Below are 27,542 nucleotides of genomic sequence, written 5' to 3'. Positions count from 1 at the left end.
AGCCTGTGAGCAGGCATCCTGGCCATTTCCAGTCCCATGGGCCGCCCACCCTCCTCTAATCCCAGTTGCCCTGTGCAGGCGTGATCTCACCCCATAGCCTGTTTACCCTGGCGCAGGGACAGGACGATCGGGTCACGTGGGGGCCCCTGGCATGCCAGCTGCATGAGTTGCCGGCTGTGGGCACAGGCGGTCAGGCGGGGAGGGGGGGTTTGGTGAACGAGGGGGCATTCCTCGGGGCTGACTGTCCCGGCCCGCCTGGCAGGGGACCCCCTGCTTCTGGAGGCAGCTCTAGGGCGCTGGGCCGGCTCAGCCTTGCACCAGAGTGCTGAGTCATGGCCTGCAATGCAGCCTCTGAGTCACCCTACAGTCCTGTCCTACACAGACTTTGTGAGAGTCCTTTGTGGGAGTCTCCGGGGTCCGAGGGGGCACATGACCCTCTGTGCCGCTGGCCACCCTCCCGAGATCTCTTGCCCACCCTCTCACCCCTCCCCCCTAACCCCCGCCAACCCCCCATCACCTTACAGGCCCGGCCCATGTCCGCCTGGTAGGATCAGTTATGTCCTTTTGAGATCCAGAGCCCAGGAGTTTGACTCCAGCCGGCAGCTGAGTTACGGGAAAGAAGCGTGGGCAAGTTAGCAAGTCAGGGCGGGAGCCAACCAGGCAGAATCTGGAGGTGGGGAGGGCCGGGGCATCTGTCCCAGCAGAGTCACAGGAAGAGCGCACAAACTGCCCATGTCTTGCGTATTTTGTGAGTATCTTGAAATGACCTTGAAAACCCACCCTGGGAGGGAGCACTGCATCAGTAACATCAGAACCAAGAGGGTTGTGTGCAGCTAAGTCCTGTCCAAAGATGTCAGGCTCTGTCCTTATACCCATTTCCTGGTGGCAGAAACAGAGGCTTTAGTAGAAGACACTTGCTTGGGGTCCACAAGCTAGAAAGTGGCGTGTCTGGAGTCTGAGCCCAGACCTCGGTTCTATGATTAGACTCCCCGAGTCAAGGTCATTGGTTGTGCTCATTTCATCCTCTCCTTTCCCTTTTTCTTCTCTCCTTGCCATGGAAGGCAGCTGTCAGCAGTGTTAAGGGGAAGCCGCTGTTAAGGAGAAACCAAAGTGGTGTTTGGAGTCCTGTCGTCCCTGGGGGCAAACTGGGCATTGTCTCCATCCACTGGGATGGAGAGAGAAGCCGGAGGCCTTGACAGTGAGCACTCCCTGGGGTCTGTGTCTGGGAGGTGGAGAGAGGTCGTGGCTCAGTGCAAGGAGATGGGGGTAGCTCCTTGACTCTGAGGGGAAACCTGCGTTGAGGCTGCGGAAGCCCCCTGGGGTTCAGTTACTAGATGTACCCCGTTTGTCGGGGGGCTTTGGGAGGGTCGTTTTCTTTCTGCTGTTCTCAGTTATCTTTTGCACAGAGGAAGCTGGGCTAGATGAGGGAGTCTAAAGCATCCCCCCCACTTTTACCCTGGGGGCGGAGGGGAAGGGAAGCCGGGCATCTGCAAGAGGGTGAGGGGATTGGAATCTGCATGGGTAACAAGCTTCAGGTCAGCCCCTGAGATGCAGGTAGGACCTCCCTGTCTTCCTGCCCTTGGTGGTCTCAGCCAGCAAGGATGCTCAGGGCTGACCGGCTGCACGGAGAGGGTGTGGTCGAGTCTGTGTTTGAAATCTCTCACTACAACAGTCCATCTATTTCATATAAAAACTGGGATTTCTGGCTTTACTTGGGGTGGGTGGGTGGGGTCCTGTGTTCCCAGGGTCCCCTGTTGGAGCTGCCTGTATAGGCCCGGGGATTCTGAATCCAGGTGTTATGTTCAGAGGGTAAAACGCCAGGAGACTCAGGCCAGCAAGGTGGCTGTCAGCTCTCTGTGAACCTGAGGTCCTCGCCTGCAGCAGGTATGAGTGAGATGGGGAGCGGTGTTGAAGTGGATGCTGCTGGAAGAAAGGCCAGATGTTGGCGTGGGGCTTCTGGTCTTGACTGAAAGTGTCAGGGCGGTCTTTTTCTTTTTTTAAACATTTCTTTTTTTGGCTGGGCTGGGTCTCAGTTGCAGCTCACGGATCATCTATCTTCCTTGTGACGTGTGAAATCTTTTGTTGCGCCATGTGGGATCTAGTTCCCTGATCAGGGTTCGAACCGGAGTCCCCTGCATTGGTTACTACAGGACTTCCAGGGAAGTATCCCGGGGCCATCTTCTGTAAGGGGATGGTAGTGATAATGAGCTTCTAGAACTGTGGCTGGCCCGTACCAGGTGGCCAATGTTGTATGAACGTGAGTGAAATCTGATGTAGAGCATTTCTGTGAACTTGGGCCGCCACGCTTTTCCCCAACTCACTCCTACCTCTTTCTCCTCTTGCTACACCTGAAAACTCGTTTTTAATGGCACTTTTAAATGAAAGGAAAACTGAGTATGTATTTCCTCCCAGTGTTATCATGCCTGTTGGCAGTTGACTATCTTATTTTGGACAGTTTCAGGTGATGGCTTGGCTGTCCAACTACTTAACTGTATTCTTGCCTTCTTAGCAAATACAGAACTAAGTGTGGGCTCTTATCTTATTAGGAAGTGGAAGGAGAAATAAGAACCAGCATTTCCTGGATAGCCAACCTGTGCACGCATGGTGATACAGGTTATTTACTGAGGTGACTTGTAGGTTGAACAGCTTGGTCACGGTCAGGCAGAGTCAGAGTCAAAACTGGAGCATCTCTGTCTCTTGAGCTTGCTTTCTTTCCACTACCCTGGACTAGTTCTTCTCCTAAGTAACTAAATGGCCAATCTAGCATGGGCCATGGTGCATAAGAAGCCCCGAGGCTGGGACAGAAATGTCCATAGCTCACCTGTGGACAGTTCTGATTCCTCACTGGGTCCTGTTCAGTATCTTTGTATTTCTCTCCGGATGGAGTTAGACATGTGATGCTGAACTTGGAGGCACTGGTGCAAAGTCAGATCCAGGCCGGAGTGTCATCTGAGGTTGATCTTGGGCCTTTTTTTTTTTTTTTTAATTTATTCATTTGGCTATGCGAGGTCTTAGTTGCAGTGCTTAGTTGCAGATCTTTAGTTCCATGTGGGATGACCATGTTCCCTGACCAAAGGTTGAACCTTGATTGCCCCTTGTATTGGGAGCTTAGAGTCTTAGCCACTGGACCACCAGGGAAGTCCCTTTGGGTTTGGTATTTATTGAACCTGCCTTAGCTTCAGTTTCCTTATCTGTGCAGTGGATGTGATAGCACCTAGGTCAAGGTGGTTAGGATGAGCCTCTCCAGGATAAAGTATCTGGTACATGGGAGGCCCTCAGCCATCATTTCTTCATCCCTGCAAGTAATGCGTCTGAGTCACAGGTCCCTGAAGGGAGATGGCTTTCTCTCCTCTCCTTCCATGTGTCATCTCCCTCTCCTTAAGCTTGTATTATCTGGGTGTGGTGCGTCCTGGGACTGAAGCTGCCCTGCCAGCCAATCAGTGACATAGAACCCGTGAGCACCTCCTTTCACGTGGGGCCCCGTGACTAGCTGGCAGCTGCCAGCGGTGACGGGAACTAGTGGGGCCCCAAGGGCTGCGGGGATCGGTGTGTGGGAATCTGGGCAGGGCTGCTGGATGGAGAGAGGAAGCTCAGAGTTTGGCAGTGGAGGCCGTGCTGCAGGACGCAGGCTCCTCCTGGCACAGTGGGTTCCCAGCTGTAGGCGCTGGGGTGCGGTATCAGACCGGGAACCGGCTGCTCCCCAAAGGCACCTTTGGGAGGCACAGGGAAGGCTGGGCATCCCTGCTGGGGGTGTTTAGGGAACAGATTTCTGAGGGCTTAGGAGTGGGAAAGGGCGTACCCGGGAAGGCTCACTGAGTTGGTCGCAGAAAGAAGAGGAGTTGATAACCTCCCTGTATTAGTGCATGAGTTCTTACTCTCCTGCCGAGTTCACTTGGCTGTGTGATGGTGTCTCTCTCTCCTGCTATGTGACCTTCCCAAGAGCAGGCAGAGCGTCCTTCCCATTGAAACGTGTCAATGGCTGGTAACAATCACAGGCAGGACATGAACTCTGGGATGCTCCTGGAGATCTGTGTTCTCGCTGCCTGTCTGCTGGCGTCTTGGCAACGTCTTCATCTCTTTCTGATGGTTTCACTTCCCTCTCTTTTCTTCTATGCTTCCTTCTGACCTTCCATCCCTTTTTTCCTTCCAACCCTCCTTGGTGGCTCATACGGTAAAGAATCTGCTGGCAGTGCAGGAGACCCAGGTTTGATCCCTGGGTTGGGAAGTTTCCCTGGAGAAGGAAATAGCAACCCACTCCAGTATTCTTGCCTGGGAAATCCCATGGATAAAGAAGCCTGGCGGGCTACAGTCCATGAGGTCGCAAGAGTCAGACACGACCTTGCTTGAAGGCATGGATGGACTCGGTCCAGAGGCCCACCTGTAAACGTTGGTTCGATCTTTGTTGCCCAACAACAGTATGGTCTTGGTAGCCATTGGCCACTTCCTTTGCTAAGAACCTCCTTGTGGTCCTTTCCAGAAGTGAGCTCCTTTCGCATACATGCCCTTGTCCAGTTGCTGGACTGCTGAGTTAGCAGCTGCTGTGAGAAATACATGCCCTAGTGGGCTGAGGTGGGCCATGTCCTGGCGGAATAGCCCTGAATCTCCCCCTTCAAGCCCACCCTTACTTAAGCCCCACTCACAGAATTAGGGATGGGGTGGGGGGATACACTGGCAAGCAAATCTTTTTTCTTTTTTTTTTTTTTGCCCCCACCAAACTTGCTTAGTGGCCAATAGTTTGGCCACCTGATGCGACAAACTGACTCATTGGAAAAAGACCCTGATGCTGGGAAAGACTGGGGGCAGGAGGAGAAGGGGCCGACAGTGGATGAGACGGTTGGATGGCATCACTGACTCGATGGACATGAGTTTGAGCAAGCTCCGGGAGTTGGTGACAGGCAGGGAAGCCTGGTGTGCTGCAGTCCATGGGATCTCAAAGAGTCGGACATGACTGAGCGACTGAACTGAAGTTTGCTTATTTGTAGAAATGGACAATACACACATCTTATAATCCTAACCCTTTGGAATAGCTACACTTCCCTTCCGACCCTCTTGTCCTGCTTACGATAGGTTTGTATCTCTACTCTGCTCACTTAGCGTTGTATCCTGACCAATCACCAGTGGTCATTCAGTTTTAAAAGCTTGTTTTAAGCACCTTTCCCATGTTTCATCACACACTTTTTCTTCCTGCTGTGAAAACGAGGAGAATCACAGCCCTCTCCCCATGGGACTGATGTGAGAGAGAGGTGAGGAAGGGCCGTCCGGGTGCCCCGCCTCGCATGGCACAGAGCTCGCGCTGCCAGGATTGCCGTCCTGGTCAGCTCAGCCAGGTTAGCACATCCGGGCATTCAGATCTTCTTCTGCTTTGCCTGCTATAACGCATAGACCTTTCCACATATCTCTGGTGGTTTTCCTGGCAGAGCCCCCAAAAAGGTCTGAGGAGTTTCATAGCATCGGGATAGAATCTGTCTTAACTCTCCAGGTATATAGCTCACCAGTCACCCCTCCGCACCTGGTGCTAGCGGTTACTGGGGCAACTCCTGGGGCAACTCCTGATGTGTGAGCATCTTAATTCAGGCAGCAAACTCCTTAGCGGGCATGTAGCTCTGCGATCCGCAAACACCCAAAACAAAGCCGTGTTCCTGTTGCTTTTCTTTGACGACTGTAATTGACCAGCTTTTCATGTGTCTTGCCTACTTGTGTGTTCTCAACCAGTCATTTCCTTTGGCATGTTTAGCAGATTTTCCCCGCTCCCCGCCCATGAATAGGTAGGGTCTGTCTGGACCAACTTGTGGATTTTACAGATGGGGGACCCACTGGACTCTTTGTTAGGCATAAGGTTCCAGGAAATGACACCTCCTCCGTTTCTGTGGGGTATGGAATCTGCATCTGATTGCGGGAGGGAAATCATGCTTTACAAATGAATGCAGGGGCGCCTGTCTCCTTAACCTGGGCCCTTGCCAATTTTAAATATTCCTCCCTAAGTGGTATTTTCCGGGAGCTTCTCCTTTTTTCTTCCTTCCTTTCCTCATAAGCAAAATAAAAAATCCTGCTAACTTTCAGGTGTCATTGTAAATGTCAGCTCTTTAGAGACCTCCACCTGGAACCCCCAGATTAACTGCTGGGGGTGGGGAAGTTGGGCTGGCAACTCCTTCCCAGCGTTGGTTTGTAGGAGTATTTGCTGAGCGTCTGCTTCTGTAGACTCCAGGCACGCACCTTGTCTCTTACTGCATCGCATGTGTTCCCTCAGCCCCTCCTGCGGGGCTTGGAATGGATGCCCAGAGCGGTGAAATGCCTTGCGTGGATGCGGCTGACCCAGAACTTGACCGGGCATGTGAGCCCACCTTTGAGCTGGGTCCCCCGGAACCCTTTGCCTCGGCCGCCAGCCAGAGCTTGGCTTTGGTGTCTGGGTGAGCGGAGCAAAGGTCTGCTGGCGTGGCAGGGCTTTGTCCCTGTGCCCCGCTGGTATCGGTCACTCCAGGTTACTTTGGCTCAGTGAGGCCAGAGTGAGATCCAGGGGAAAGGTTGGGACTGGCCTCCCGGGGAGTGCCCAGTGACAGCCAGCCGTGCCCTCTGCTTGACTGCACTCAAGCCCTGCACCTGGCAAGGCTCCTGCGGGCCTGCCGTGGAAGGAGAAAGAAGCTTCTCTGTCACAAGCCGAGGCTTGAAACCAGCTGAGAACTCCGGTTCCACCACTCCTGTTCTGCTGATGGGAGGAGCCTAGGGTGGGGTGCGGATTGGTACTGGGGGAGGGGCAGGAGGAGGGAGAGGAAATCTTGGGGGTGGTCTGATAACTTCCTCATGGGCTGGAATGCTGGGTTCTCTCATGGGCAGAGCTGGGGGAGGCCTGATGGAGCGCAGAGAGCACCTGCCCAACTGGAATCCTGGTGCTGCCAACCCGCTGTGGGTGTGGTACCCACCCCGGCAGCCCCAGCCTCCCCTCAGGAGAATGGAACTAACTAGGCTTGTGGGCAGATGCAGCAACCGGGTGCCCCTTTGTGCACTTCGCAAGCACCCAGTGGATGCTGCCTTTACACTTGCTCTGCCCACCCACCTCCATAACGGACACACGTTGACTTTGGCAGAAAATTGCTCACCTTGGGGAATTGTCAGCGGAGTCAGTGAGAACTCACATTGCAGGTCCCCGGGCCATCAGAGCACCTGACGAGGCTGCCCCAGTGCTGGGAGGGACACCACCAGGAGGCTGAACTCGAAGACTGGCACCAGTCTGAGTCCTTGGGGTTGGTGCAGGTGGCAGACAGCGGGCAGGCTGGAACCCCATGTTCCAATCCCAGGCCTGCTACTTGAAGCTGAGTGACCCTGGGTGGGTGTCTTGTTACTCTTCCCTCATCGTGAAGTGGGCAGAGGAGGGTCCCTGCACCACTTATTGGAGGGAGACCCTCGGATGAGGAGGTGGTTGAAGCCATCTGGGAGATGCTGGAATCAGGGCTGGCCAGGCTTTTTCATGGAGGGGGTGGTAGGCAGCAAACTGGGGGGCTTCTTTCTGAGCAGCTTTTCTGGAGGCCTTGCAGACACCCAGCAGCTCAAGGCCTGGCATAGATATGGATGTAGTTGGCAGGATAATCCAGTAATGACCTCTACTCCCCCAATATGTTCATACCCTAGTCCCTGGAACCCGTGAATATTCCATGTGATGTGGCCAATTGGGTATTAAGATTGCAGGTGGAAGGAAGGATGACCTTAACAAAGGGAGATTATCTGGGATTTTCCCGTGGGTCCAGTATCATCACAAAAGTCCTTAGAAATGGAAGAGGGAGGCAGAAGAGGAGGTCAGAGTGATGCGATGTGAGAAGTTACATCACTGCTTTGAAGATGCTGGACGAGCTATCAGGCAGGGAATCCCCCTTGGAGCCTCCAGAAAGGAATGTTGCCCCACTGACGACCCTTTAGGCAACCTAGTGAGACCCCTTTGGACTTTTCATCCCTGGAACTGTTTTCAGTTAATTGGTGTGCATTTAAGGCCCACAGCTGGTGGTCTTTTGTTCTGACAGCCTTGGAGTCTAATGTGATGGGGGAAGCATTTGAGGGCCACACTTTATTTCCTGCACCGTGAAGGGTGGGAGCTGGGAGCCAGCAAAGGAGAATGTCCTTTGGGGACTGGCACTGGCCACAGAAGATAAGATGCTTGGATGGCATCACCAACTCAACGGACATGAGTTTGAGCAGACTCCGGGAGACAGTGAAGGACAGGGAAGCCTGGCGTGCTGCAGTCCATGGGGTTGCAGAGTTGAACACGACTGAGCGACTGAACAGCAACTGGCCCACAGCCCTGTATTTGGGTGTGATCCCCGGTTACTGGGCCCACAGAAGCCTGCCTGGTGACCTGGCGGGGGCGGCTCGGGTAAGCAGGTGTGCTGAGATCCTGTGATATAGGCCTCGTGTAAATGCCACATGCCCGTTGCCTCTCGGACAACGGGCCGACAGCCCAGCCTTCAGCTCTGGCAGCCTGGGGAGAACAGTGTGACGGTGCCTCAGGTGCTGGGAGGTGCCCCTTCCTGTATTGCCCTACTGGTTCAATTGTCAGTCTGTTGGAGGCACTTCTTCAAACATCTTGGGAGCGCTTGGCAGGTGCCCATGTGCCTCAAGCGGTGGCCTGTCCGTCCTGCACACTGGCTGCTCCTGGCTTCAGGGCCCGGCACTCTCTCAGTCTTTACTGGCAGGCCCTCCTGAGCTGCTGTGCTGGGTGGGAGGCCAGCACCCACCCCCCACCTCCATCCCCTGTCCACTTTACTGCAGAAATGGGTTGTCAGGCAGCAGTGGGGGCTGAATGGAGGTGACCTCGACCTCGCTGTCCCATTCTTGGAATGCAGGCCCGGGTCCCTGCCTCAGTGTGGCCATTTTAGAAGAAGGCATGCTGTGTCTGCGAGGGCTTTTGCACTAATACTCTGTGTGTGTGTGTGTGTGTGTGTGTGTGTGTCACATTGGGTTCCATGTATAGGATGACGTGGACTTCCCTGGTGGCTCTGAGTAAAGAATCTGTCTGCCGATGCAGAAGACACAGGATGTTTTGTCTTTGTATTTCCAGTAGCTGACACAGTGTTGAAATATCTTCAGCTTTCCTTAATTCAGTGAACCACTGAAATATTTAGGAAGTTAAAGGAATAGAAATGAATGATCTATAGGATATGGTGGGTGTGAAAATGGAGATTTGCAAGAATGGCTCCAAGGTCTCCTGGTTGTGGGTGACCAGGTGGACAGTGATGTCATCAGCTGAGATAACAACTATCATCCCTAGGTTGGGAAGATGCCCTGAAGTAGGGAATAGCAACCCACTCCAGTATCCTTACCTGGAAAATCACACGGACAAGGAGCCTGGCAGGCTACAGCCCTTAGGGTTGCAGAGTCAAACACCACCTAGCCACTGACCAACAACATAGGATGACATTTAAATGCCTCCTTAAAGCCAAACCAGGACAGCGCCCTGTCATCGTCACCTAAGCCTGGCAGGTATCAGGGCAGAGTGGGGGCTGCTCACCTGGACCGCGAGGCTCTCCCGAATGAGTGGCTTTCGTCTGGGGCCGGCTAAGCTGCTCTCAGGTGCCCTCGTCCTGCTCCAGAGCTGCCTGCAGCTTCCTGGGGCTCGGCCACCCAGAACAGGAGGAAAGGCCGGGGATGCTCCCAGGCTTGGGTTTGGCCCCCGCCAAAGTCTAGTTGAGAGTCCTTAGGACTGCAAGGAGATCCAACCAGTCCCTCCTTAAGGAAATCAGTCATGAATATTCACTGGAAGGACTGATGCTGTAGCTGAAGCTCCAATACTTTGGCCACCTGACGCAAAGAGCTGACTCATTGGAAAAGACCCTGATGCTGGGAAAGATTGAAGGCGGGAGGAGAAGGGGACGACAGAGGATGAGATGGTTGGATGGCATCGCTGACTCAATGGACATGAGTTTGAGTAAACTCCGAGAGTTGGTGATAGACAGGGAGGCCTGGCATGCTGTGGTCCATGGGGTCGCAAAGAGTCAGACACAACTGAGCGACTGAACTGAACTGAACTGAAAGTCAAGTTGTCAGGCAAGATGAAGCAAGAGAAGCTCCCTTGCAGAGAGGGAGGAGGAGGGGCCAAGACTGCCGGCTGGCAGCTCTTTTATATGCAAAACGATCCATCAGCTCCTCTGCCCTGACGGCTCCCATCCTCTCCTCCCCCAGTTAGAGGGGTGGGAGGTGAAGAATTTCAAGGGGGCATTATCTCTGATCTTGGAGCTACCTTCCTCTGCTGCACTCTGCATCCCGGGGCTGGCGGATGACGGGCAGACACCTGGCTGGAATGACAATGAGCCGTCCTGGAGGATGCCCCTTGAGGAGGGCTCCACTGAGCCAGTGTTCCCGTCTGCCTCTCTAGCTGGGGTGCCTCTCCTCCTCTGACAAGTCCAGGCCATTGGGATGGTGATGCCCTCTGGGCTGGCCTTGGCTCCAGGTGAGCAATGAGCCTAGAGATCCGTCCTGAGGCTGTGCAGTCTCATTTGTTCATGCAGGTGCCTTGGGGTAGGAGGAGGATTGGGGCACACGGAGAGTGCAGACAGGCAGGGCCTGGGAGGGCCTGAGATGGTCCCAGCTGTCACCCCTCAGGGGGCAACTCCTTTGATGTCGATGTCCCAGGTCACCCCCCCACCCCCGCCGTCTGATAAAATGACCTTGTGCTGCTTTGCGGTGGATCTGAACTGTGCCTTCACCGAGGTGGGAAGTCCACCGGAAACCCTCATGAAAAGAAAATATAAGCAAAGAGCAACAGCAGAGCCCAGGCGGCATTATATTTGGGCTTCTGTGACGCTATCTTCACCCACCAATAGTTTTTTCCTTGACTTTTAAAATGATGATGTGTCTTCTGTATTATAAAATAATTCTTTGTTTTTGTTTGACAAAGAATTCTGTAGCACTTCTTATGAACTACCCAACCTTTCTAAGCCCTTGGCAAATATCAATATGAACTCACTTAATTTAACCCCACGGCAGCCCTAGGAGGTGGTGCTGGGCAAGAAACAGAGGTTACGTGATGCTGCTGAGGGCACACGGCCACGGCTGGGGAAGACCAGGAGTGCTGCCCCAGGGTCTGTGGCCTTCTCTCTGAAACGCAGAAAATAAAAAATGTTAGTTCTGCCAGCTAGAAATAAATGCTCTGAGTGCTTCCAGAATTAGGGGCATAGTATAGCTGTACCCTAGTTTATTGAACCATATTGCATGTCTGACTCTTTGCAACCCCATGGACTGTCACCCACCAGGCTCCCCTGTCCATGGGATTTCCCAGGCAAAATACTGGAACGGGTTGCCTTTTGCTTCTTCAGGGGATCTTCCTCACCTGGGGATCAAACTCTCATCTTTTGTGTCTCCTGCATTGGCAAGTGGGTTCTTTAACAGTTGAGCTACTGGGGAGGATTCATTTCCTATAATCTGAATCTGTCACTTAAAAAAATAGTTCTTGAATATACACTCATGTATCCTGGTCTTTCTTCACTTTTTTTTAGGGCCATCTCTTTACTTTTGAAAAGTTTACTAGACTTTAAGAATAGCTTAAAATTCCCCGAAACACGCCCACAGGCACTCCTTGATGCAGTATCCTCAGCGCATACTCCACAATTAGGGAGCTGCTTCTGGTGGACAGAGGTTGGCAGCTTTGGGCAGTGTTGGCGGCCGCGATGAGAGTGACCAGAGGTCTAGGGGCCAGGAAGTCCAGTGATTGAGTTAACAAATTTGCAGGTTGCATATTACATCTTGCAATTAATTATTTAAGCAGTCATTAGTAAATCATGAAGCTGACATTATTATTCTTTATTATTAAATAACAGGATGTTGCTAAGGCTATCAAGTATTAATTATTTAAGTCTCATTACTGAGTATTACGCTTTGTAGTGTTTGACTAACATGGAAAGTCCGAGGAACAAAGCCGGTGTGAGGCAATGGCCGTTGTTTTCCATTAGAGGATTTTCTCCCTCTTGGTTTCCTGAGAGCTTGAGGGCCTGGTTTTATCTTACCTTACCTTGTAACTCCATTACCTGAAACTTCGAGAATGTTTGTCAGATTTTAGTTTCTAATAGAAGGTCAATCTAGATAGCCATATTGGGGTTGAGTAACGTTCTCCCCAGGTTATATCTGTCAGAACCTCAGAATGGTGTTGTTGCTGTGTAGAGTCTTTGCAGAGGTCATTAGTTCAGATGAGATCTTACAGAATTAGATGGGTCCTAAATCCAGCGATTGGTGTCCTTGGAGGAGGGGAGAGGACTGAGATGGAGCGACATGGAACAGGACTCTGGAGAGACACGGGAAAAGGCCTTGAGACAGCTGGGGCAGAGATGGGAGAGGGGCAGCTATAGGCCCTGGGAGACCCAACATTACATGGAGCTTCTGGAAGCAACGAAGAGGCAAGGGAGGATTCCTAAGACGCCACCAACACAGAACCAGGCTCCCCTTGCAAAGGACAAGGTGGCTGGGAGAACTAACAACTCTTCCTCTCTTAGGTAAGCGTGCGGCATGCTCAGTGGCTCAATCGTGTCTGACTCTGTAATCGCATGGGCTGTAGCCCGCCAGGCTCCTCTGTCCATGGGATTCACCAGGCAGTAGTACCGGAGTGGGTTGCCATTTCCTCCTACAGGGCATCTTCCCAAAGCCAGGGATCACCTGTGTATCCTACTTGGCATGTGGGTTCATTACCACTGGGCCACTTGAGAAGCCCCTCTTAGGTATAGGCACTCAGTTAATGTTTGCTGAATGAAAGAAAGACAGAATTCAATGAAGCTGGTGATTTCATTCTTCACGCCCTGGCCACGGCTCTTGGGACTCTTGAACCTTCCAGACAAATATCCTCTTTTTGGATAGCTAAAGGAACCTCATCCTCTCACTTAATAGCTGTGGGATCTTGAAAAAGTGGCTTAGCATCCTCAGATCTTGGTGACCTTACTAGTAAAAAGTTCGAAAGTGTCCTGGGTCATGGTGATGATTATACGTGATGATGCTCGTAGAGCCTGAGGGCATGGTTATTACCCTGACAGCATTAGCATTTGTTACCATTGTTGGCAAAGAAATGAGCAGTGTCACTGTGTACGCCCCTTTTTCCCTGGTAAGCCTGAAACAACCAGAGTCAGATCTCCTTCCTGACTTTCTTCTCCTGTTCCTCCACCTCCCCGCCTTCCTCCTCTGTCCAGGGACAAGGGAAGGCAGGAAGCTCCCAGGGTGACAGTTTCTCTCCTCTTAGACTATCGTCCACATCACCTGAGTAGCCATGTCCTGTCTACGTCCTTCACAAGGGAAAAAAAAAAAAAAGGAGCAGAGCAGAGGTAAGCAGTGAAGAGGGATGGTTCTCGCTAGATGCGGGGGCTCCTTCAGGCCCACCCGAGGGAAGTGGGGGGTCGGGAACGGACAGTGCACAGCAGAGGCACTGTGACCCATGTCATCAAAGACAGCTGAGCTGCTGCTGCTTGGATCCCGGGAGTTGCTCCCTGGTGGCGGCGACCTTGGGCTAAACTAGGCGGGGCGGGGGGGTGGGGGGTGGGCAGTGCATATGAAAATGTTCATAATCAAATAAACGTTAAGGAGCAGAGGGAAATTCTCCCACCCAGTGTCTCATCATACCTCCTTGGGGTGGAAGAGTTTTAGGGAAGAACTGAAATTTTACCTCCTGCCATTCCCTGCAACAATCCTGTCTTATAGATTAGGAAATGTGGTCTCAGGTTATTTTGCTTTCGTGGCCTTTTCCCAGAGCTGCGGAGGAGCTCCCAGTCCTGGCTCGTGAGGTCAGGGGGCTGATGGCCTGGCCCTGCAGATTCAGATGAGCCCTGCCCTAGCTGCCTGCTGCTTCACACTAGGTTTGTGTAATGTCTGCCAAGCTGATTGCAGACTCTGATTTCAGCCTTGTTGCTGGGAGCAGGGCAGGATGTGCTAGACTCCTGGTGCCTGGGACCCCAGGCTTTCTTTGTCCTGAGGCGGAGTTCCTCAGATCAGGTGAGGAGTGTGACTGCCTCTCAGCGTGGGTGGGACATCTGTCATGGAAAGAAATGGATGCACTTCTTTGATGCCCTTGGACCTACACAGCCAGGAACTGTTCTGGCTCCCCAAGAATATCTGTAGATTCTAATGCCAGATATGAATTCAAAACAAAACCACCAAAACATAATTTTTAAAAACTGTTTGTGTCAATATACGTTTGTTGAAAAATGACCTCCACAGACTACAGAGATGTAACAAGGAGGAAGTGACCTTTCCGTGTAATGTCACCCCTGTCCTTTGGCAGAGGACGTTTATGGAAGGAATCAGAAAACCTTGGCTTGGAGTCCTGTCTTGACCATTTCAGGTTTTAAGGGTCTCATGTGAGGGAAAAGTCCTACCACCCCTTGGGGCCTTCGTGAGCGTTACAGGAGGGAAAAGTCCTACCACCTCTTGGGGCCTTCGTGAGCGTTACAGGAGGGAAAAGTCCTACCACCCCTTAGGGCCTTTGTGAGCGTTACAGATGTTTGATGAAATTCCGTCCAAGGCTGTCATTTGCCCTTTGTGGGTTCGATGCATGCTCTTTGTCCCCATCCCTGCCCCTTGCTTTTGATCTTTTAGGAACCCAGACACCTGAGACCATCCATTCCCTGATCTCTCGTCCCCTCCAGCCCTGCCTGCTCGCTTGCTGGGTTGGCCATCTCTGGTTTTCCCACTCCAGTCAGGCAAAGTATCTGGCCTGGATTAGCTATGCTGTTACAAGACCTGGGCCTGTCTCTAGCTCCAGGCATGTCCTCCTGAGGGTTTAAGAGGGGGTCCAGGCAGATTCAGATCAAATGCACTCTCCTCTCGAAGGGTCCCATGACCTGTGTGTGCTTGGCACACCTTGAATTACCTGAAGGACAACACTTTCTCATCCTTAGCTAATTTGGAAAATGAATGGAAGGGAAGTCCCTTTGAATTTCTGGAAGTGTGGGGAACATGTCTGTCGTTCAGGTGTGTTCTTGGCTGCTGAGAAATCACTTTGGTTAACTTTCAGTTACTGAGATGCTGGGGGCGGTAGTAATAGCTAATATTTATTGGGTGCTTTCTGTGCGTGAGGGACCTGCCATGGGCTTTGCTTGGATCATCACATTTTATCCTCCCAGCAGCCTTATTAAGTAAGTGAAGAAAGAAAGTGTTAGTCACTCAGTCGTGTCCAACTCTTTGAGACCCATGGACTGTAGCCCACCAGGCTCCTCTGTCTATGGAATTCTCCAGGCAGTAATACTGGAGTGGGTTGCCTTTCTTGTCTTCAGGGGATTTTCTGATCCAGGGATCGAACCTGGGTCTTTTGCACTGCAGGTAGATTCTTTACCAACTGAGCTACCAGGGCTTTATTAAGTAAGGGCAGGTGTTAATTTCTGAAGGGGGAAGCTTCAAATTGCTAAAGGCGCTGCCTGGTGTACACAGCGAGGAAGGAGGCACAATATGGGAGGGCTGGTGTGATTCCAGAGCCTGGGTCTCCAAGGGGAATTTCCCTTCCAGAATCTGTGCATCTCTATGCTCCATTCCTTCTGTGAACTGGTGATTCAGCATCGTTCACTTTTCCTTTGGAGTCTTTCAGCCTTCTCTCCACTAGAAGCGGTCTCCATCATTCTGGCCAAGCACAATGACTAACACAATAGGTTTTCAGTAAATGTCCAGTGGATGAGTAGCCAGTGTGGATGTTAACTGAGTACCTACTAGCTGCCAGGCGCAGTGGGGATGGGTTCTGGAAAACGAGGAATTTAGGGATAACATAGTTGCTATCCTCAAGCTACTCACTCACAGATTTGTCGTGGAGAAAGCCCAGGTGCAAATGACAGATGCTCCAGGCAGGACTCAGGCCTTGGTGAGAATAAGGTCTATGTGCTTTTAGAGCATCCCAGATTTCCATACTGGGTCACCGGGGAGTGGGCAGCAGCGGATTTAGGTGTGAGTCACAGGGGGATGATGAAAAGATTGGAAAAGCCTGCACAGCAACAGAAAAGGCTTTGCAGGATGAATAGTTTACCGAGAAGACTGAGCAGTTGGAAGGATGGCGGGAGTAGAGGCCCCGGAGAGTCAGTGAGTGACATGTCCTATGTGCCCAGACACAGCGTGGCTGTAGCTGAAGCTGCAAATTTAAGAGCTTGGACCTGGGGGCGTCAATCCCAGTTCAGTGTATTATACCTGTGTTACAGATTTTGTGGGTTTGTCAATACACCAATCTGAGGTGTGTGCTGTCTCTGACTTAGAAGACAGTCCATAAATATTAGCCATGGGCATTCTCTTCACGCCGACTGTGGAGCAGTGAACTGTAATCCTGCAGATTTGAGGCCGAGAAGTGATGAGATATGTCATGTGACCCTGTTCATCCTCCAAAGGAAGGCCCTTGCCCTCCTCAAGGCTTGTGCCGCCATGTCGCTTCCGACGGGTGGGTGGGCAGGAAGTGAGACCCTGAGCATTAGGACCTCAGCGTGGGGCTGGCCCAGAAGAGTGCTTGGTAAGGGCAGCCCACTCACTCCCTTCCCAGCTGCAAACACTCATACCCTCATCACTTTATCTCAAAGGCCTCACACTGAAGAGCAGTCAGCCCCTAGGAACAGGGCTTTTCCAGTGAGTCCTGTGGCACCGTGGCATCACCCTGGCCCCACATCACTGCATCACGCTGCATCACAGCATCACCTGCATATCTACATCACCCTGCATCTCTGCATCACCCTGCACCACTGCCTAACCCTGCACCACTGCCTCACCCTGCATCTCTGCATCACCCTGCACCACTGCCTCACCCTGCATCACTGCATCACCCTGCATCACAGCATCACCTGCATCTCTACATCACCCTGCATCTCTGCATCACCCAGCACCACTGCCTCACCCTGCATCTCTGCATCACTGCATCACCCTGCACCACTGCATCACCCTGCATCTCTGTATCACCCTGCACCATTGCCTCACCCTGCATCACAGCATCACCTGCATCTCGGCATCACCTGCATCTCTGCATCACCCTGCAACACTGCATCACCCTGCATCACAGCACCACCTGCATCTCTGCATCACCCTGCATCACCCTGCATCTCTGCATCACCCTGCACCACTGGCTCACCCTGCATCTCTGCATCACCCTGCATCTCTGCATCACCCTGCAACACTGCATCACCCTGCATCACAGCACCACCCTGAATCACCCTGCATCACAGCATCACCTTGCATCACAGCATCATCTGCATCTACATCACCGTGCATCTCTCCATCACCGTGCACCACTGCCTCACCCTGCATCACAGCATCACCCTGCATCACAGCATCACCTGCATCTCTGCCTCACCCTGCACCACTGCCTCACCCTGCATCATAGCATCACCTGCATCTCTGCATCACCCTGCAACACTGCATCACCCTGCATCACAGCATCACCCTGCATCACAGCATCATGTGCATCTCTGTATCACCCTGCACCATTGCCTCACCCTGCATCACAGCATCACCTGCATCTCTGCATCACCCTGCATCTCTGCATCACCCTGTAACACTGCATGACCCTGCATCACAGCATCACCTTGCATCACAGCACCATCTGCATCTCTGCATCACCCTGCATCACCCTGCATCTCTGCATCACCCTGCACCACTGGCTCACCCTACATCTCTGCATCACCCTGCATCACCCTGCATCTCTGCCTCACCCTGCACCACTGCCTCACCCTGCACCACAGCATCACCTTGCATCATAGCATCACCTGCATCTACATCACCGTGCATCTCTGCATCACCGTGCACCAGTACATCACCCTGCATCACAGCATCACCCTGCATACAGCATTACCCTGTATCACCCTACACCACAGCATCACCCTGGAACACTGCATCACCCTGCATCTCTGCATCACCCTGCACCACTGCCTTACACTGCATCACAGCCTCACCCTGCATCACCCTACATCACTGCATCACCCTGCATCACAGCGTCACCTGCATCTCTACATCACCTGCATCTCTGCATCACCCTGCACCGCTGCCTCACCCTGCGTCACAGCATCACCCTGCATCACTCTGCACCATTGCCTCACCCTGCGTCATTCTGCATCTCATCTTTCATCACCACAGCCCTGCATCCTTGCATGACTTTGCATCACCAGGACCCTGCCTCACCATCACCTTGCATGTCTGCCACCCGAGGGACCTGTAGAGTAGACCCCACTCCAGCCCTACTGGACACAATTGTTGTGGTGGACCTTGGTGATCTGTATTGTGATAAGACCCTAGGTGATTCTTAGGCCCACTCAGGTGTCAGACCCACTGGTCCAAAGAAATCTTTTGTGAGCCTAGTACTGAAATTTACATAGTAAAGGCATTTGGTAAATGTGGAGGGATTCACATGCATCATCCCCAACAGCAGTGTGTGTGTGTGTGTGTGTGTGTGTGTGTATGTGTGTTGTGTGTGATGTCTGTGTTGTGCTGTGATGTGTATGTATTGTGTGTTGTGTGTGTGATATGGATGTTGTAGGTTGTGTGATATTGTGTGATGTGTGTTGTGTGTGATGTATATCTGTTCTGTGTGTGATGTGTGTTGTGTGTGTGATGTATACCTGTTGTGTGTGTTGTCTGTGTGTGATGTGTGTTGTGTGTGATGTGTACATGTTGTGTGTTGTTGTGTGATGTGTACGTGTTGTGTGTGTTGTGTTGTGTATGTGTTGTGTGTGTGTGTATGTTGCATATGATGTGTGGTGTATGTGTGATGTGTGGGGTGTGCGTGTGACTATGTTTGTAGTGTGTGTGTGATGTCACACTTGGCTTGCCATCAATGCTGTGATACCATTCAGTTCCCGTGGAGCTCTGGAGACTGAAGTTCCCCAAGTCAGGGTTTTTATCTGGACTGTGATTCTGATGTGTTTTATACGCATTTGAATTTCTGCTGCTTATTTTCCCTCCTTTTCTACCTTCCTTCCTTTCTTCTCCTCAGTCACATTCATGTTCCCCATGCACTCTTTCTCCTGACCCCGGATGCTGGGGTGTAAGTGGGGTTTGCCTGTAGCGTTCAGGGGAAGGGGAGGAGGGCTCTAAGCTGCTCTGCCTGTCCGATCACTTGCTGGATGTTGTAAACCCCTCCTGTCCTCCGCAGAGCACTGGTGATGAGGTGATCACTTCCCGCGCCTCCCTCCCTGTCTGGATGCTTGTTCTGTCATCTCTTCCCCCTGCCCCACTGCCTCCACTTTGGACTTTCCCAGTGCCCTCTGGGCAGGCAGCTTGCTGCCCAGGTTTACTTAGTGACATGTGCCCCTGTGACTTGAAGGAAAGACCTTTTCTGTGAAAGTCAGAAGTGCATTCCGGAGTCACAAGCGTGACCTCTGCGGAAGCCCAGCTAACCCAAGTATTAAGAGGAATTGGAACAAAGGTGATTGAAGTGTGTGTACGGTAGGATGTGGGGGAGGGCAGGTGCAGCGGGCTGCTGGGTTGAAAGCTGTGTCTTGGGGAAGGGAGTCTCCAGCCCTGAGAGTCCAGGACCCAAGCCCTAAAGCAAGGCCAGGTTTTGAAGCGACGATGGATCTGGAGGAGGCTTGTAGCACAGTGGTTGAGTCCAGTTCCACCCTCAACAGCTGCGCAACATCAGGCGAGAGCCTACCTGTTTGTTGTTCAGTCGCCAAGTCGTGTCCTGCTTTTTGCCACCCTGTGGGCTGCAGCGCACCAGGCTTCCCTGTCCCTCACCACCTCCCGGAGCTTGCCCAAGTTCATGTCCATTGACTTGGTGATACCATGCTGATGTTTCTGTAATTTGGGGATTTGAGACCTGTCTTTGGGGATGTGAACATTAGTGGGGATTAAATGGGAGAATTAGAAAGGCGATCAATAAATGCCAGTCTCATCTTCCTCCTTAATTGGAGCGTCACTCCTCCCCCTTCCCTGAATATCTTTTTTGCTTCTTCCCAACTCACTCACCTCTCAGGCTGCACGTGATCCATCCATGAAAACAGCTCCAGTCCGGCACGGAGCTCCCCAAGGTCCTGGAGCTTGCAGCTTGTGGACTCCGTCCTTTCGTTGACTATTTATTTCTCATAGCCCCGTTGCTTTAATGAGATTTGAAGCTCTTTGCAGACACGGTCCCACATGAGATCTTGACTCTCCCTCAAAGTTACTTTCTTGGAGAACGCATGCTACCTAGATCTTCTCTATTTGTAGGTTTAAAGGGTGCATCCCACTGTCCTGTAGAGAACTCTCTCTTTAGTCACTCATGGGTGGTTCAGTTCCATGGCACTTTGCCCCCTTTGTTCCTGGGATTTGATTGACAGTTCAGTCTTTGCTGACCTTTCCCTGAAGTTCGTTGTGGGCAAAAGCAAACAAAAAGAACTTTTAAAAGAACTTTGAATGTTTGTCATTTGTACAAGGAAACTGTTCCTGACTTCTCAGCTCATTTCAGTATCTTAACCACTTTCAGGCTGTGAAGGAGTATGGAGGTGAGCTGATTAAGTGAAAGGTTTTCTTTTATTGAAAGGAAACCTACTACGTGTAAGGGCTTGAGTAGATTTAATTCTAATTCTTCCCCTAATTGTGCAAGGCAGGACCCGTTTTGCAGGGAGGCATGTGGATTCAGAGAACTGAAGTTCGAGGTTTCACAGCTGTTTGGTAATCACTGGAGCCCGCCAGGCTCCTCTGTCCATGGCATTTCCCAGCAAGAATGCTGGAGTGGGTTGCCATTTCTTCCTCCAGGGGATCTTCGATAATTTGGATCAAACCCAAGTCTCCTATATTGGCAGGTGGATTCTTTACCACTGGGCCACCAGGGAAACCCCTGATCTGGTCTAGTTAGTGAAAAAGAAGGCTGTTGTGAAGTAATCCTGGAGATGTGTAATCAGGATACCTCTACCCCCAAAGCTGGTGGCTGTGTCGTGGGACAGCCTGTGACCAGTGTCCACATTCTACTTAGGTGAGCGCCACCCCCGGTTTCTCTGGGATCATCTGTCTTCTCACCTGCAGGTGGGGAGAAGCAGTCAGGCATCAGTGTTTTGGGGGAGACCCATCTCCCCTTTCCCACCCTGTCATCCCTGAGCCTGGTGGGAACAATGTGACGAACAGATATCCAGCTCTGATGAGGAGCCTCCTGGAGAATTGTGTTGTAGACGACACAAGAGACACGTACCTTGGGACAAGAGCGAGACCCACTGACAGACAGGTCATTGGGTGGGGGCGTTCTGGTCAATGGATATTGATGCCTCTGAAGTCTCCATTGCCTTTACTAGCGATCAAACTCCCACCCTCTGCTACTTTGTCTTCCAGAACCTGTCACCCTGCCCCCAGTCTTTCCCACCATATAAGCCTTCTACAGCAGGGCAGCCTCGTGGTTAGGCAGAAAGGCCGTGGGGGCTGAGTGCCTGGCTCCCATCTCAGGGTCTGACTCTGCACATGACTTTGGGTGAGTGGCTTGCCGTGTGCCAGGGTCCTCGTTTGGAAATGAGTTTCTCCCTCATGGCACTGTTGACTTTACCTGACATAACACAACCAGCGCTGTTGGAGTAAGCACACAGGAGATTGGGTTATTACCTGCCCTTGGGCCTCCAGTCACACGGCCCTCTGACCATGGCTTCACACCTGGCGACTTCAGGAGCAGCTCCTCCTATGCCCAGCTCCCCTCTCTCAGTTGAGATTCGCTTCTTACTCTGCATCCCACAGGTCTTAGCTGGGCACCTCAGGCAAGTCACTTGACCTCTCTGGGCCTTGGTTCTCAGCTGTTCGGTGAGAGACCAGATTATTCCCAAGGTTTCATGTGCTCTGACATACTGGAGCCTCTCCCATTCACTGGTTCAGCCTTGCCTTCTCTGCCCAGCACCCACTACTACCCTGCCAAGGGAACTTGGACATCACCCATGTACCTAATTACGGCCATGCACAGCCTCTGCCTGTTCGCATCTCTGGATCCCTTGGTGTGTAGCCTGGAAGCTCCTTGAAGGCAGGGATTCTGTCTTTCATGGTTGATGTGATTTCTAGCTCCTAGCACCGTGCCTGACATCATGAGTGTTCAGTGTACGGTTATAATTAGTCACTTACTATTCCAGCCAACGTTTCAATAAAGGCTGAGTTCTCCAGGGCTGTGCAGGTCTCTGCGAACCTGGCTGAACCCAGCATCAGAATTTTTAAAGAGTGGCTGTAATCAACATAGGTGGAAGTATTAATGTGTGTGTGCTAAGTTGCTTCAGTTGTGTCCAACTCTTTGTGACCCTATGGACTGTAGCCTGCCAGGGTCCTCTGTCCATGGGATTCTCCAGGCAAGAATACTGGAGTGAGTTGTCACTCCCTTCTCCAGGGGATCTTCCCAACCCAGGGATTGAGCCAGCGTCTCTTATGTCTCCTGTATTGGCAGGCAGGCTCTTTACCACTAGTGCCACTTGGGAAGCCCAAGAAGTTATTAACACTTGGCCTTAGAAAGTGTGATGCCGAGAATGTAAGACCCTCCCTCACTTTAGTGAGTGGGTCGGGATGCGGTCTGCACCTCCCAAGCAACCGTACTAGCTGATCAGGGTTGTTGAGGATGATGCTGGCCTTCTGCTGAGTAAGGGAGCTCCTGTGGGCAGGTCTGGCCACCGAGCATTTTATATACAGTTTCTCCTCCATGTATGAAGCCCAGAGGACATGCGTTTCAATTCCTCGTTTTCATTCAACAGATGAGGAAGCACTTCCAAAGAGCCTAAGGGCTGTGCCCATGGCTATCGAACAGCTGGCCGCACTGGGACTCACAGCCTGGTTTATCTGGGCCCGAGCCCCCATCCCCTGAATGAGGAATCAGGTGAATGATGCCAGGGGGTGGAGAGGGGCAGGGGGTCGCGCGCTAGAAGGCTTGGGAATTCCAAGGCAGCTGCTCTGTGTCACCCCAGCACACGCTGGAGAGAAACCGAAATGAAGCAAAGACAGAGTCTGTCAGCAGTGGGACAGCTGCCACTTGCCCTGGGGACAAATCTCCTTGATTTATCTGCCCAGCCTTGGGCAGGCTCCAGCTCTCGAGAGATCACCGAGAAATGACGCGGACATGGCTGGAGAAATTGCCACCTCGCCCTTCCTCAGAGAAAGACGAGGCATACACCTGCTTGGTAGCATCGGTGTTGAGGAATGCTGAGGGAGAGGAATGGAGGCCAGCTAAGAGGGTGGGAGCTTCACGGACTGGCCCCTCCCCTGGGGACCTGGTCCCTCCTCCCCACAGCTGCCCCCTCCGCCTCCGCTGACTCTTGGTCCTGCTAAAATCAAGCCTGTGACTGATTGCTGCTTCAAGAGAGGGGAAGACAGAGAGAGAACACACACATACAGAGGTGCGGAAGCAGAAAGAGGGCATGACGCCCAGCCAGACATGCACCAGGAGATGCTCTGGCTCCCACCATGGGCTGTGCTTCTCGCTGGTTGCTAGTGCCAGGGGCTGCCTGACCCAGCTTTGCACATCACCTTCTCTGCCAACCCCGATCCCTGAAGTCTTCCTGTTCCCAGAGCACCCCTCTGCACACCCCATATTTCAAGGATGATGGCTTTTTTAGTTTATTTTACTGATTTATTATTATTTTTTAAAACTTTTTATTTTGTATTGAAAAGTGAAAGTGTTAGTCGCTCAGTCATGCCGGACTCTTTGCAACCCCATGGGCTGTTGCCCACCAGGCTCCTCTGTCTGTGGGATTCTCTAGACAAGAATACTGGAGTGGGTTGCCATTCCCTTCTCCAGGGGATCTTCCTGACCCAGGGATCGGACCCAGGTCTCCCGCACTGCAGGCCAGATTCTTCACCATGTGAGCCACCAGAGAAGCCCTATATTTATTGGGGGATAGCCGATTAACCATGCTCTGATAGTTTCAGGTGAACAGCGAAGGGATATACTTGTATCCATTCTCCTCCTACTCCCCTCCCATCCAGCCTGCCCTGTAACATTGAGCAGAGTTCCATGTGAGGCTGGTGTTTTAGAAAGATGCTCTCTTGGTGTTGGGTAGGACATAGAGGTGGCAACCCACTCCAATACTCTTGCCTGGCAAATCTCATAGACAGAGGAGCCTAGTAGGCTATAGTCCATGGGGTCATGAAGAGTTGGGCACGACTGAGCGACTTTACTTTCATGCATTGGAGAAGGAAATGGTAACCCACTCCAGTGTTCTTGCCTGGAGAATCCCAGGGACGGGGGAGCCTGGTGGGCTGCCGTCTATGGGGTCGCAGAGAGTCAGACATGACTGATGCGACTTAGCAGCAGCAGCAGCAGGACATAGAGGCAGGCTGTTTCTCAGTTTTCTTTAGCATTCACTGCCTGGTGGGTCGGCTGTTGGAAATACCTAGTGGGGCGGGGTTGTCAAGAACCAGATGACCTATTTGGGCCTGATGGAGGCAGAGGCGAGAGGAGAGAGACTCAGGCTGCAAGAGAATTGGGCCGCAGGCTGTGTTTTCTTGTGGGGTCAATTCCATGTCAAATTCCATGTCACTGGCCAGGGGTGCTTACTTGTGAAGTGTTCCCCTGAACACCCTCCCCGGGGCAGGGTCAGCTATAAAGCAGCAAGGCATGAAAAGACACGGCAGGGAAACCTGGAGGGTCCGTTCCCAGGCCTGAGGGGCTGGTTCCATGTCTTCAGTATTCGAGCAAATGTGCTTTCACAGGAAGCATTAAAAAAGGTGTTAGTTAACTTTTTAAAAACTTATTTGTCTGTGCTAGGTCTTAGTTGTGGCATATGGGGTCTAGGTCCCTGACCAGCGATGGGACCTGGGCCCTTGCATCAGGGGTTCAGAGTCTTAGCCATTGGACCATCAGGGAAGTCCACTAGTAAACTTTTATTGAGGCCATGTGCATTAAAAAGCACACGTATCATAAGTATATAAAACAGCTTGATAAGACGTGCAGTGTAGCATCCAGTGGGCACTACCGAGAAGCCCCCTCCTGACCCCTTCCCGTCACTGACAGTTCCTTTCCCCCTCACTCAGATAAACCTTGTCCTGCCTTCTAGCAGCGTCGATTAGGTTGACATGTTTATGTTTTTAATATAAATAACATCACAGTGCATTCCCTTATGTCTGGATTCTTTCACTCAAAATTACATTTGTGAGATGTATTCACAGGCTGTGTGTGGTTGTAGATCATTTTCATGGCTCTGTAATGTTCCTCTGTGTGTGCGCACACACGTGTGTGTACGTGTCCGTGCGTGTGTGTTTAGAATCCATTCACCCAGTGGCAGGCGCCTGTGCAGTTTCCAGTGTGCATGGCTATTATGAGCGGTACTGCCACGAACATCTGACAGCTTATCTTTCGGTAAACACGTACACATTTCTGTGAGTTTATACCTAAGCGTGGAATATGTAAAGCATATACTCAGCTCTAGTGGAATATGCAAGACAGCTTTCCAAAGTGGTTGTCTGTCTTTCTTCAGAATGTCTGTGCACCAGCTTGTATGAAAATTCCACTTCCCCATTAAGGCTAATCCTGGGTATTGCCTGTCTCTTTTATTTTGGCCAGTCTGCTACAAAAAGAGGAAATGACCTGAAAGGACTCACCTGGCAGAGGAAATGCAAATGCTCCCCGGGAGAGGAAGGTTGCTGTGTGTGATGGTTCTAGAAGCCGCGGTGTGCAGCGCCCCACATCCGGCATTCTTTCCCGTGGAGACCGCGGTTGGGCTGTCTTCTCGCGAGAACAGCGGCGCTGCCCCTGCCCCGTGTCAGGGACCACCGCTCGGGTGCAGTAATACCCAACAGACCATGCATAACTCTTCCCCAGGTGACAGACCTCTAATGCACCTGACCCCAACAAAACAAACTTGGCTTCAGATTTGCCCGTGGGCCTCAGTAAATATTTAACAGACTGTGTCCCCCCCCCCCCCCCCACGCCCCGCTTTTCTTCCCTGCCGTTAACTGGGGCTGGTGCCATAAATCGCTGCTTCCCTTCCTGCCATAAGCAGCCGCTTAGCTGACAAGACTCCGATCCTGACTTCCTGGTGCGATGCCACTCCTGGGCTGGCAGCTCTTGGTAGTTTGGCTGTGGAAACCAAGGAGGAAAGATGGGTGAGTGGGAGGGGTCCTGTGACTGACTGGCCTTGGCTTGACGGCAGCCACCTCCCTTTGATGCATGATATAAGGGCTGACCTTGAGCTCTTCGTGTGTGCCTGCAAACATGCTGATTTGTGTTGATTCTTTCATGTCAGCATCACAAAATTTTCATGAAGTGAGTAGTTGTGGTTTATTCCCATTTTACAGACGATGAAACCAAAGGTAAAAATGCTTCCCCAGAGTAACCCAGCTAGTAAGCTTGGTAACTTGACCTCAAGCTCTAATGTTTAACCTGCTCTCCTGTGCTTTAGTCGCGTCCTGCGTGTGTGCTCAGTTGCTAAGTGGTGTGCGACCCCAGGAACTGCAGCTCACCAGGCTCCTCTGTCCATGGATTTCCCAGGCAAGGATACTGTACAAGCTTGCCATTTCCTCCTCCAGGGGATCTTCCTGACCGAGGGATTGAACCCACATCTCTTGCACTGGCAGATGGATTCTTTACCGCTGAGCCACCTGGGAAGGCACATATGTTTTGTCATAGGGACAATTTAGACATGTAAGCTTCCTTTTGAACCCATCTTTCTCTTGGGTCTAAAAGCTGTGTCAGGTAGGTTCACATGGAGCAAGAGGAGCTCACTCTGTGACCTCTGGTCACCGAGGACTGCTTAAGGCTGAGGATGGATGCCCTTTATCATGGTCGTGACAATAGATGGAAAAATGACCCTCAAAGATGCCCATGTCCTCCTCTGCAGAACTTGCGATTGTGGTACTTACATGTCACAAGGGACTTTGCAGATAAGATTTAGGCTCAGGGCCCTGAGACAGATTATCTTGGATCATCTGTAAGGGCCTAGTGTAATCTCCTTAAAAGTGGAGGAGGGAGGCAGAACAGTCAGAGGAGATGAGATGATGGAAACAGGGTCCAGGAGATGCTGTGACAGAGGCAGATGGAGGAAGGGGCCACTAGCTGAGGAATGTGGGTGTCCTTTAGAAGCTAGAAAAGACAAGGAAACGGATTCTTCTTAGAACCTTCAGAAAGGAACATAGGCTGCCAACACCATTTTTATCTCAATGAGACCTATGTTGGGCTTCTGGCCTCCAGAGCATTGTTGCACACCGCTAAGTATCGGAAAGTCTGTAATTAGAGCAGTGGTTGCTGTTGATCATAACTGGTGTAATGGTCAAGCTCATGGGCTTTGGAGTCAGGCTGCCTGACTTCAGATCCTTGTTCCGTGATTTTTCTAGCTGTGTGACCTTGGGCAAGTGGCTTAAGCTGTCTGGGCCTCAGCGTTTTCATCTTTAAAGTCAGATAAGGGTGTTCTATAACACATGCTGTGGTGAGGATTAAAGGGGATTCTATGCATGTGAAGGGCTTTCCTGGTGGCTCAATGGTGGAGAACCTGCCTGCCAGTGCAGGAGATGCGGCGGATCCCTGGGTCAGCAAGATCCCCTGGAGAAGGAAATAGCAACCCACTCCAGTATTCTTGCCTGGAGAATTCCACAGACAGAGGAGCCTGGCGGGCTCCCGTCCGTGGGGATGCAAAAGAGTCGGACATGACTTAGTGACTCAGTGACTGCAACAGCAATGCATGTGAATTGCCTGGAAATAGGTTTTACCCATG

At 51.9% G+C, this 27,542-nt stretch overlaps 2 long non-coding RNA genes across 10 annotated transcripts in view; one reads left to right on the top strand and one right to left on the bottom strand.

Annotated features, from left to right (window-relative positions):
• Positions 1-27,542, top strand: part of LOC138446182 (uncharacterized) — a 304,831-nt gene that overhangs the window by 38,556 nt on the left and 238,733 nt on the right. The window contains exon 2 of one of the 8 annotated variants that reach the window (XR_011259212.1): positions 25,397-25,938. The exons of the other annotated variants lie outside the window; for them this stretch is intronic. This is a non-coding gene — a long non-coding RNA (uncharacterized lncRNA). The remainder of the gene's footprint in view (positions 1-25,396; positions 25,939-27,542) is intronic. 8 annotated transcript variants of the gene reach the window in all.
• Positions 1,987-25,742, bottom strand: LOC138446184 (uncharacterized). Of its 2 annotated transcripts, none has more exons than XR_011259219.1 (5): positions 25,435-25,545; positions 21,475-21,659; positions 19,876-20,904; positions 7,095-7,548; positions 1,987-2,181 (listed from the first exon to the last, which is right to left on the bottom strand). It is a non-coding gene; the product is annotated as an uncharacterized lncRNA (long non-coding RNA). The 2 variants fall into 2 exon arrangements; XR_011259218.1 differs by lacking the exons at positions 1,987-2,181; positions 7,095-7,548 and adding exons at positions 11,767-12,259; positions 19,562-19,730 and having other exon boundaries at positions 25,435-25,742.

This window comes from Ovis canadensis, chromosome 9 (genome assembly GCF_042477335.2).
Source record: "Ovis canadensis isolate MfBH-ARS-UI-01 breed Bighorn chromosome 9, ARS-UI_OviCan_v2, whole genome shotgun sequence".
In the NCBI taxonomy this organism is placed as follows: domain Eukaryota; kingdom Metazoa; phylum Chordata; class Mammalia; order Artiodactyla; family Bovidae; genus Ovis; species Ovis canadensis.
This window is presented reverse-complemented; position numbering and strand designations above follow the sequence as displayed.